The 11,898-nt window shown below is 39.0% G+C and overlaps 1 pseudogene across 1 annotated transcript; it reads left to right on the top strand.

Moving 5' to 3' along the window:
• The first annotated feature begins 9,780 nt into the window (after window positions 1–9,780).
• LOC307112354 (transcription initiation factor TFIID subunit 9-like) lies at window positions 9,781–11,659 on the top strand (annotated as a pseudogene). The gene is made up of 2 exons: window positions 9,781–9,894; window positions 10,992–11,659. The product of its transcript is annotated as a transcription initiation factor TFIID subunit 9-like (transcript).
• Window positions 11,660–11,898: the final 239 nt, after the last annotated feature.

Below are 11,898 nucleotides of genomic sequence, written 5' to 3'. Positions count from 1 at the left end.
CTAGCTGGTTTTGCTCAGTGGATAGAGCGTCAGCCTTTAGACTGAAGGGTCCCGGGTTCGATTCCGGTCAAGGGCACATGTCAGGGGCATGCAGAAGGCAGCCAATCAATGATACTCATCATTGATATTTCTATCTCTCCCTCTCTCGCGCGTCCTCTCTGAAATCAATAAAAATATTTTTTAAAAAGAAAAGAAAATAGAAGTCCTTGATAGAGTGGTCAAGGTCTAGGGGTCTAAACCTGGTGGTCCCAGCAATATGATATGGCAGAACGTTGGCTCCATCTCATCAGCAGGCAAAATCAAGAGACTGGGGTCAAACCTGGGGCTGCAGCTGGATAAGATGGGAGAGCCCAAGGTGCAGCCCAGGTCTGCTATGTCCATATTCTTGGTTGGGGGAGCACCAGTCCGACTAATTGCCACTTCAGGTTTCTACCATAAGTTGGTTTGTCCTAACCTCTCACCTGTAGCTGGCTCCAGGAGAGGTTTTCAGAGGCCACTCTGTGAGGAATCCGTCTTGGATAAGTTAGTCCTTATTTTTCAGTGGAGTCATAAAGAAAACTTATTTTCCCCCATTTGAGTCTTGAAGTTTTTGAGGAAGAAATAAACCAGGCAGTTGAAGATAAAAATAGCAGACTTACCGCTGATAACGGCTGGGATAGAAATATGGGTAAGTGTGCAAAAAAAAAAATTTAATTTGTGGGTTTATAGGTTGACATGAACATAGATAAATATGTAAATGCATATGCCTATCAATGGGCAGAGAGGGTGTAGAAAATGGACAAATAATGAACAGTTATTTTCTTTTCTTTTTTTTTCTATGTTTTTCTATTGCTTTTTTTTTTTTTTTTACTGCAGTGCAGATTTTGCAGTATATTTTCAGGAAAATATCATGATAAAAATAGAGATTAAATGCAAACGTTGTGTGATTTTTTTTTATTTTTATTTTTTTGTACAGTGTGGACGAAAGGGGCCACATGCTGACCTGACAAGCTCAGGGGAGGCCTGCATGGCTGTCTTGAAAACTCAGAGACTTCAAGTAACCACAAAGGAGGGTCTAAAATTAACTTTAAACGCAGTTATGTTGGGCAGTTATATCTTAGGCCGGTATCTTCACTGACAAGATCAACCTTTACCTTAACTGAGCCTATCTGTCTTTTTGCATCTATGATAACATACCCTTTGAAATGTCTGGGTAACTTGTAACTTCCCTTTTTCTGGAGCCCCTGGGGCACAACCAAATGTGGTGGGCGCCAGGACAAATACCACAAATTCCTTCATTATCATGTTTATTGTTCCTGCACCCACCTAAGTATGTGTCCATCATTTTACTTTTTATCCAATCCCAGGGGTTTCCCTGATTTGCTTTCTCCTGCCTCTCTAGTCTATCACCAATGAATTTCATGTAACCCACCTATGTCCCTCGTTTGATTGCAATTTATAAATACAAATGTAACCCGCCATTTTCCGGAGCATTATCTCAATTCGTTGAGGTTCTGCTTCCTGGCATATGTCAACAGTTTGGCTCAAATAAACACAAAAATTCTTTACAGGTTTCAATGTTTTTTTTATGTTACAACAGTATGGTTAAAATTCATTTTAAGAAGAACATTTTATAGACTTATGTACAACACAACTCACTCTATTAAGGAGAAACAAGGGTTGAGTGGGCCCCAAGCGTTGAGAGCATCTCTTTACTTACTGAGCCCTCTTTGGCACCATGATGGTGCATACAGTTGCTGGTAATGTTCTCCAAATCTAGCTAATTTTTGGTATTTTCTTAATTTTATTTTAGAGTCCAGGCTTTATAAAAATAAAAGGATTAGATAAGAGTGATTATACTAGTAGATTAAGAATTACATAGGTGTTCCTGCACACAATGTTTCAACATACCCTCTGCACTGATTGCCTGGTGTATATTCATACTTATATACAAAGTTTATTTACCCCATGTAGTAGAGGCAAAGGGATGGAACGCTTAGTTCTATCTGGTGGGCTGAAATATGGAAATGCTTCAAACTAGATTTGTTGCTTGAACTGACTTGAGGTAGAAAAGAAGGCAACACCATGAATATCTAATTGGGTGAGGTGGACCCTGGGCTGGGAAGAAGAGAAATATATTGCCTGCAGAAGTATATTGGATTTTGAAACCAGTAAAGTGAGGTCATGATAGGAGTGAGGTTTCTGTGGAAGGCTAAAGCCTAGAAGCATTTTCTATGCCACGGTCAGTTTAATGTTTATTTCTTTGCTTATGCAAAACAAATCCAAATTTATCTGCAACTGCATTATAATCACTTTGTAAAATATTTTATTTCATTCTCTTATGCAGATTATTGGAAGACAAGCATTTAAATAACCAAAATGTCTCAATGGTACACCGTTAAATCCCTTTTTAATTCACTCATTTATTCATCAACCAAATTCAGTGTAGATTTTTTATTAAAAAGGCAGAGTTTCATTATTGTTAATTTCCTGGTGTTCTTTGCACTGAGAATGTGTTGTTATGTCTTATAAATAGTAACTTTTTTTGTCCCATCTCTCTACAAAATGCTTCAAAGTTAAATGTATTAAGAGACTAGTTTTTAATTTTTTAATATCAAATTTTGAATGCTTAGTCATACCATAAAGTGCTGAAATCCACTCAATGTTGGATCTCATGCAGAATCTTGTAGGATAACATAAACAATGGTCTCAGTTATTTTCTAGGATAATTTCTGTACATCTCTAATTTTAGAATTTATATGTCATGACAAATTCATTCTAGATGGTGTTGTGATCTAAAGTTTGTCCTCCCAAAATACGTACCCTGACTTCACTGCTCAGAACACGGCTTTATTTGGAGATAGGGACTTTAAAGAGGTAATTAAGGTTAAAGGAGGGTTTCTGAATGGGCCCTAATACAATCTGACTGGTTTCCTAATAAAAAGAGGAATTTGGTCATTCAAAAAGGGAATCAGGGAGGCATATCTACAGAGAAGAGGTCACCTGGGGCCACAGAGAGGAGGAGGACATCTGCAGCCAAGGAGAGAAGATTCGGGAGAAACCAGCCCTGCTGACACCTTGACCTTGGACTCCGAGGCTCCAGACCTGTGAGGCAATGCGTTCCTGCTGTCTCAGCACCCAGTCTGTGGTACTTGGCGATGGCCGCCGGGCAAACTAACACAGATGGGTTTGTATCAAGACTGTTAGCTAAAATAAACAAACAAGTAGCCCAAACCAGTGCCTCTTAATTAAGCTTGCTAAGGAGCAGGACACCATTAGGTCTTTAAGGATCATAAACTTGTTCCAAATTATAAATTCCCCATTAGGAGTCGCTTTGAAAGGAATAGATTGATAAGAGCAAAGGAAACTCAGCTTAGGTCAAGTCAAAACTAGCCACACCACATCAACCAAAGAACCATAGAAACCATCAAGTTGTTGCTCACAGAAAATTTTGACTGCATTTAAGGGCAAAGCATAGATTTTTTTTTTTTTAAAGACATATTAAGAAACCATTACTTTGGGGAGAAAATGGCTGAATCGGGATGAGGAACAAAAGCTCATTTGGGGAACACTGAGACATTGCTAAAATATTCAATTTATTTTTCTATTGTTCAGTGAAGTGTTTCAAACTTTCCTACTGAGCACATCATGTTCAATCCCTAATGCAAATAGGTTCAGTTCCAATTCATTTCATCCCGTGTTTTACTTATTTGTATCCTACTGAGCCATTTTGGATGCCAGATATTCTGTTCTTCTCTCAGATTGTATTTTTTATCTATTTAATTCCCTACTGTGAAGTTTGCTAGATATCCTGTCTAGCAATAAGTTATATTTAAATAAGTGTCATATATCAGGAATTCTAATGGTCAGTAACCATTACGCTGAAAAGGAAAAAAAAAATATTTTTACAATTTGCATAAGGGAATTATGAAAAAGACTGATTGACTTTTTAATAGAATTTCTTATACCAATTTTTAAAAATCCCTTAAAATCTCTGAATGCTGCTTGCTGCTCCTAGGAGAAAGTTGTGTTCTTTATGGATACTACCAGATATCTATTAGTAATTAATACTGAATATATGGATTAAGTGATACACAAAGAATTGGACTTTCTCTAAAAAGCTGATCAATTGAGGATTTTTTAATGTAGGAAATAAACAGGTACAGAAAAACCTCTTCTATTTACTCACAGTAAAAGTGGTAGATATCTGAATGGTAATTCCGTGGTTTTGCATTTCTCTTTCCATTATATTCTATGGAAAGCTTTCAGCCACAAACTATTGTCAGGATTAGAAATCCTGAGACAATGCAGGAAGAGATTAACTACATAACTCATATGCATATAAGCATAACCCAGGGACACAGGCATATAATAGTGTGGTAGGCCTGGTGGGGTGGGGGGTCAATGAGGGGAAATGGGGACATCGGGCATACTTTCAACAATAAAGATAAATAAATAAATAAATAAATAAATAAATAAATAAATAAATAAAAGAAACCCTGAGACAATGGAAGAAAAGAAAATCAATGTAATTAAAGAAGAAAAATGATGAATTTGATGATGAACTTTTAGGAAATATTTGTGTAGAGCAGAAATTTTATGTTATTTGGGAAGCAGTGTATTTTTTTTTTTTATTAGACTTACACTCATGTTAAAAATACACTGTGTTTATCATTATTACTGTACTAGTGGCCTGGTGCACATGAAATTCGAGTACTGGGGGAGGGGGGGTGTTCCTCAGCCCAGCCTGCACCCTCTCCAATCTGGGACCCCTCGAATGATGTTCTACTCCCGTTTACAGGGATCAGGCCTAAACTGGCAGTTGGACATCCCTCTCACAATCGGGACTGCTGGCTCCAGCCGCTCACCTGCCTGCCTGCCTGATTGCCCCTAACAACTTTGCCTGCCAGCCTGCTCGCCCCCAACTGCCCCCCACTGCTGGCCTGCTCGCCCCCAAATGCCACCCTGCCAGCCTGATCACTCCCACCTGCCCCCCATGACAGCCTGTTCACCCCCAACTGCCTCCCCTGCTGGCCTGCTCACCCCCATCTTCCCTCCCCACTAGCCTGCTCACCCCCAGGTTCCCCCCTGCTGGCTTGCTCACTCCAAACTGCCACCCCCACTGTCCTGATCACCTCCAACTGAACCCCACTGACGGCCTGCTCACCCCCAACTGGCCCCCCTGCTGGTCTGCTTACCCCCAAAGGCCCCGCCCCCCACCAGCCTGATCACCCACAACTGACATCCCATCCTGGCCTGATCACCTCCCTGCAACCCAAGGTCCTAGCCCCTCATTTTTGCTTTACTTTTTTTTTTTTTCAGCGCCTCCTTGAGTGGAGGCCAGGGCCAGCCAGGGCTGGCGGGAAGCTTGGCTTCCTCCATCGCCGGGGCAACCCAAGCCTCCTGCTCACTCCACCTCTATGGCCACTGCCATTTTTGTTGGGATTTATTTATCTTCTATAATTGAAACTTTGTAGCCTTGAGCGGAGGCCAGGGCCAGCCAGGGTGGGCGGGAAGCTTGGCGTCCTCCATCGCCGGGTCAACCCAAGCCTTCTACTTGCTCCAGCTTCGTGGCCACCGCCATATTGGTTGGATTAATTTGTATACTTGCTCCTGATTGGCTGGTGGTTGTGGCTTGTGGGCATAGCGGAGGTATGGTCAATTTGCATGTTTCTCTTTTATTAGTGTAGATTAGGTGTTTCTGAGGAATCACTCAATAGGGAGCTAAAAATAGGATCATAGCAACAACCTTAGTGTCCCTCTAGTTTAGCTTCCTTTGGCTTTATAGGAATTTTACTATCACTTTAAATGATACCTTCCAAATTTCATTCTCACCAAGTATTGTTCAAAATGTAATGTCACATTTTAGTTTACTTTATATTTATAAAGGAAATTTCTTGTTCAGGGGTCAGGAGAATGTATTTTAGAAGCATTATGGTTAATATCATGCTTCAGCTGATATGAATGACCAACAACATCAATGATTCAACTGAGTGGGTAAACTGATTTTGTAGGAGAGGCTCTCAAAAATGATTAGATCAAAATTCTTGGAGAGAAGAGATAAGGCAAAATGACAAGACATTTGATATGAGAAATAAAAATATTATAAATATGTAGGTACATATACAGACAGGTAGATGTGGTCTTAGGTGACTGTGGAAATTCACTTCTGATTGTATTTCCTAACAGAAGGAATGTTCTTTAGTATCAGTGTCTGTGCCAGAAAAAGAGATATGGATACTGAGGAGAAAAGACAAAAGAAAGTGACGAGGCTGACTCAACTAGAAGTCGTTATCTAATTCCCTGGCAACATTAAGGACCCACTTCATAAATTTAGAGTTCACTCAGTCAGTACGGTGATATATTTCACTCTAGCACCAGGCAGTTGCAAGAACAAAGGTATAGTGCAGGTGGGGGTGTGGAGTTTTACCAAGTGACAAAGAGAGGGACAGAGATTTGAGAATGGGAAATGATTTGAGACCAAACTAATGACATAGGATAATTCAGCCTCCATGTCTGATCACAACAATTAATTATTAGACAGCTATCTATGAACAAAAGCTGGGAGATCTGTCGAGTCCACATAGGGAGTTTTAGCAACAGCGAATCAGAAAGCCTGAGAATAATTGCACAAAAAAACGAAGGTGGACAGCTTCACTTTGTCTGCATCATCCCATTCCCCCAAAGGTCATTGTTAGTAGAAGGAAGTTCCCAGCTGGAAAGAGTTCCTCTCGCCAGGAAAGGAAGAGTGGAGTGAGTGCCCACCTTCTCCAGGTTTTGGGGGCACTGCCAAAGGTCCTGACCAGCAAAGACAAGACCTAGAGAGCCGGCTAGGAACTAGGCAAAACTAACAAACAAACAAATAAACGAAACACCAATTAGTGGTTACACACTGGGAGAAGTGACCGTTCACCAAGACTTGTTTTGCAGACGAACTAAACAGATTTTACCACCGAGAAGGCCAACAGCAAACATCGTCACCTTAGGCCCCTGCAGGTCCTGCAAGCTTGTGCCCCACAGGTATTTGAGTTTACTAATGCCAGCCACCTGAGTCTCCCCAAACTCCCTCTACCTGCCCCAATGCTAAGCCACAGGGGAGCCCAGGAAACAACTGGCAGCCAGCCTGGGCCTCTGAGCTGAGTAGTATAAGACCAACTGCCTCAGTTCCCCCCCACTCCCTCCCCCCACTCAATGCACAATATAAAAAGATGCTAATTGTGACATCTGAAACATAAAATATGGGAGAGTAAAAGGGAGGTAGAGTTTTTGTTTGAGACTGAAGGTAACGTTTATCAGCGTAAAAATAGACCAATATATATGATGTTTAAGTAAGCCTCAAAGTAACCACAAACGTACAGTAGATTCACAAATAAGAGAGAAGGGAATTGAAGCATACCACTAAGGAAAAACATCAATACACAAAGAAAGCCAGCAGGGAGAGAGGAAGCAGGGAACAAATGAACTACAAAACAGCCAGAAAACAACAGGACAACACTAGTAAGTTCTTACATTTCAACAATTACTCTAAGTGTAAATAAATAGAATTCCCAATTCAGAAGGCATAGAGTGGCCAGATAGATAAAAAACTAGACTCCAATATATGCTGCCTACAAATAGCTCACTCTAGCAGGCTCACAGTGAGTGACAGAGAAAGATAATTCATGTGAGCACAAACCAAAGGAGAGTTGCGGAAGCTATACTTTTATCAGACCAAATAGATATTTTAAGCCAAATATGATAATAGGCCATAAAGATGGACATTGTATAATGATAAAGAAATCAATTTGTAAAAAAGATATAATATTTTTAATGTATATGCACACCAAATTAGATAATAATACTTTTATTAGATATAATACTTTTTAATGTATATGCACACCGAAATATAATAAACACATAGTAACTAATCTGAAAGGAAAAATAGACAACAAAGCAATAATAGTAGGAGACTTTAATACCCCACTTGCAAAAGAATAAATTATCCAGACAAATAAACCACAAATGATATGCTGAACTTGAACTAAACTTTAGACCAAAAACAAAACAAAACAAAACAAAACAAAACAAAACAAACCTAACAGATACATACAGAACTTTCCATGCAACATCAGCAGAATACACATTCTTCTCAAGTGAACACAGAATATTCTCCATGATTGACCATAACTTGGGTCACACAACAAGTCTTACAAATTTAAGAACACTGACAACAATGGTATCACATTAGAATTGTTAACAGTAAGAAAGTAGGAAAATTTACAAATATGTAGAGATTAAACAACACGCTACTGAACAATCAATGTGTCAAAGAATAAATCAAAAGACATTAAACAATATCTTGATATAAGCAAAAATGGAACGCATATGACACTTAGAGAAAGCTGCAAAGCATTTCTAAGAGGAAAATTTATAGTGATAAACATCTATATTAAGAAAAACAATTTAGTGATAATTTTTACAAGAAAAAGTAAAGCACAGTAGGTTAGAGTGCTGTTTTAGATAGCTTGGCTAGAGAAAGCTTTTCTGAAGAAATGCCTTTTGATCAAGGACATAATGATTGAAGGGCAGTGAGAATCTCTGGGAGAAAAATGTATCAGGTGGAAGGAATGTAACCTTGTGTATGCTCTGCAGGTAACATTCTTCAAGAACAGCAAGGAGACTCCAATGGCTAGATTGAATTGGGGAGGGGGGATTTGGGGCAGGGGAGAGATAATTAGGAGAAGATGCTGAAGAGAAAGCTTGAAATGAGTAATAATTGGGATTTTAAATTTTATTCTAAGAAAAATCTTAATAGGAATTTGAACAGAGGTCTTAAAAAAAAAGGAACAATTTCTCTGGCTGCTGTGGAGGTATAGTGTGTCCTTATTTGCAAAGCCAGAACATCCAGAGAAGACCCATGACATGTGAGGACACCATGTATTGAAAAACAGAAGTTCTATGCAGGACCTATAGAGAGGACTGGGCAGGAATAAGACCTGATTCGTGCGGCAGGAAAGTAATCTTTCAATCTAGTCACTGATATGGATCAATATCTTCTACTGCTCTAATACTGCAGTTCATTTTAAAAATCTTTCTGTGAATAGAAATAATTTGCAGAATCGCCTGCTGCATATGATGAAAGAACTGAACTGCGTGTACTCTTCCTAATTGCATTCCTTTTATACCTTACTTTGCCGTTCCAAAATAAATTCTTTTTGTCAAATTAGTGAGATAATTTCCTCATACTATTAGAATAACTTTATCTAAACTTAATGGATTTTAATGCTCATTTAAAAATATTCATTTTGGTATGTTTTATTAATAGATATTTTACAAATTCTCCATTATTACCTAATTGTGCAAAATGTTCTTGCCTACTTTTCTTATTAAAGTCAGATTTTGAAATGAATTCAACACGTTAGCATTTAAAAATAATTATTAATTTCATGCCTACTTGCCTTCTACGTGTTTTCCTCCTGAGGTATTTCTATAGCTCCTTTCTATTTTAATCCTTTAGGTAGCACTAAATGGTCCCTGACTGGTCTCAGATTTATTTGCATATCTCAAAAATTGCCTCACACCCCATGTCTTTCTCCCCCAAAATATATATCTGTTCTAATCACTAACTTACCTTGCCATTTCTTCTTTGACCCATTGATTGTTTAAAAGTGCATTTTGTGGCTTCCGAACAGCCTGCTCAAGGGCACACCAGGTAAAAGTACACATGGAAAAACCAAGCTAGGTAAAGAACTTGAATCAAGATCAGGACTGAAATACATGAATGTGGGTGATGTAGCTGGAGAAGTCTGATCACCGGAGGTCATGGAGTCTGGCAGGATGGCTTCTCCCAAGAGCATGCGGAAAGATGCACAGATGATGGCACAAATCCTGAGGGATATGGGGATTACAGAATATGAGCCAAGAGTTATAAATCCGATGTTGGAATGAATATAGAGGCGCATAGATCTTTGCTAATACATGATTTTGAGTTTTTCAGGTATATACCCAGGAGAGGGATTGCTGGGTCACATGGTAGCTCTATTTTTAATTTTTTGAGGAATCGCCAGATTGCTTTCCAGTCTACTTCCCATCAGCAGTGAATGAGGGTTCCCTTTTTCCACAACCTCTCCAACGCGTGTTATTGCTTGTCTTGTTGATAATGGGCACTCTAACAGGTGTAAGGAGGTATCGCATTGTAGTTTTAATTCACATGTCCCTAATTGCTAGTGAGGTTGAACTTCTTTTCATATATCTATTGGCTGTTCTTATGCCTTCTTGGGAGAGATGTATTTTCAGGTCCTCTGCCCCCTTTTTGATTGGGTTGTTTGTTTGGTGTTGAGTTTTATGAGTTATTGACTGTAGCCAAGACATGGAAACAATGAAAGTGTCCTGCAATAGAGGACTAGATAAAGATGTGGTCCATATACACAATGGAATACTATTGAGCCTTAAGAAAGATGAAATACTGCCAAGACCGGTTTGGCTCAGTGGATAGAGCGTCGGCCTGCGGACTGAAGGGTCCCAGGTTTGATTCCGGTCAGGGGCATGTGCCTTGGTTGTGGGCACATCCCCAGTGGGGGGTGTGCAGGAGGCAGCTGGTCGATGTTTCTCTCTCATCGATGTTTCTAGCTTTCTATCCCTCTCCCTTCCTCTCTGTAAAAAATCAATAAAATATAAATAAAATTAAAAAAAAAAAGAAAGATGAAATACTGCCATTCACAACAACATGGATGGACCTTGAGACTATTAGGCTAAGTGAAGTAAGTCACTCAAAAAAAACCCACAAAAAAACAACAACTAAGAACCATATCACATCTCCCATATGTGGGGCATAAAACTGAAACTCATAAACACAAACAGCAGTGTGGTGGTTGCCAGAGGGAAGGTGACAGGAGAAGGTTTGACTATGTATGGTGCACACACAGTGCAACATATGGATCTTGTAACATAGAAACCCCCACCTGAAACCTATATGATCACATTGACCAATGTCTCCCCAAGAAATTTAATTTTAAAAAAAATAAAATAATCAGATGTTGAAGTTTGCCTTCTGATATGTGGTCACAATTGTAAATGATGCAAAAATTTATTTAAGCCATGCTAAGGAAGCTACAGTTGATGCAGATGATGTGCAATTGGCAATCCAGTATCGTGCTAACCTGTCTTGTACTTCTCCTCCCCTAAGAGATTTTTTATTAGAAATTGCAGGGCAAAGAAATCAAACCCCGTTGCCATTGATCAAGCCATATTCAAGCCCTAGATTGCCACCTGATAGATATTGCTCCATCACTCCAAAATATAGACTTAAGTCTTTACCAAAAAAGGCATCTACTTCTGTGGGAAGAAAAACAGTTCCATGGTTAAGTGTTGGTTCAATTACTAGAAGACTAAGTGCCCCCATACTTGGCACAACAACTGCACAAACCATGTCAGTTTCAACTGAAGTAGGGACTCCAATGTCCCTCACAAGACAAAGGTTTACAATACAGATGCCCACTTCGCAGTCCCCTGCTGTAAAAGCATCAATTCCTCCAACATTAGCAGTTCAGAATGTTCTAATTAATTCACTAATTGGGTCCAAAAAATTCTTACTACCACTAACCTGGTGTCATCACAAAATACTGCCAATGAATCATCAAATGCATTGAAAAGAAAACATGAAGTTGATGATGATGATGATGACGACTATATTAATTTGTAATTTAGCCTTGATGCTTGTACCCTGCAAACTTCATCTTGAATCCATTGTACTGAGATTTAACATGCATGCAGATGTTTTCAAATTGTGTTTCAGAAAACATATAATGATATTTAATGAATAAATGTAGTTACCATAGTTTTTAACTGAGATAATTGAGATGTTATATTTTCTTTTAAAAAATACTGTTATTGATTTTTTTTTTCTTTTAGAGAAAGAGAGAAAGAGGAAAGAGGAAGGGA

This window comes from Cnephaeus nilssonii (genome assembly GCF_951640355.1).
Source record: "Cnephaeus nilssonii genome assembly, chromosome: 16".
Lineage (NCBI taxonomy): Eukaryota > Metazoa > Chordata > Mammalia > Chiroptera > Vespertilionidae > Cnephaeus > Cnephaeus nilssonii.
Note: the sequence above shows the minus strand (reverse complement) of the source record. Positions and strands in the feature narration are given on the sequence as shown.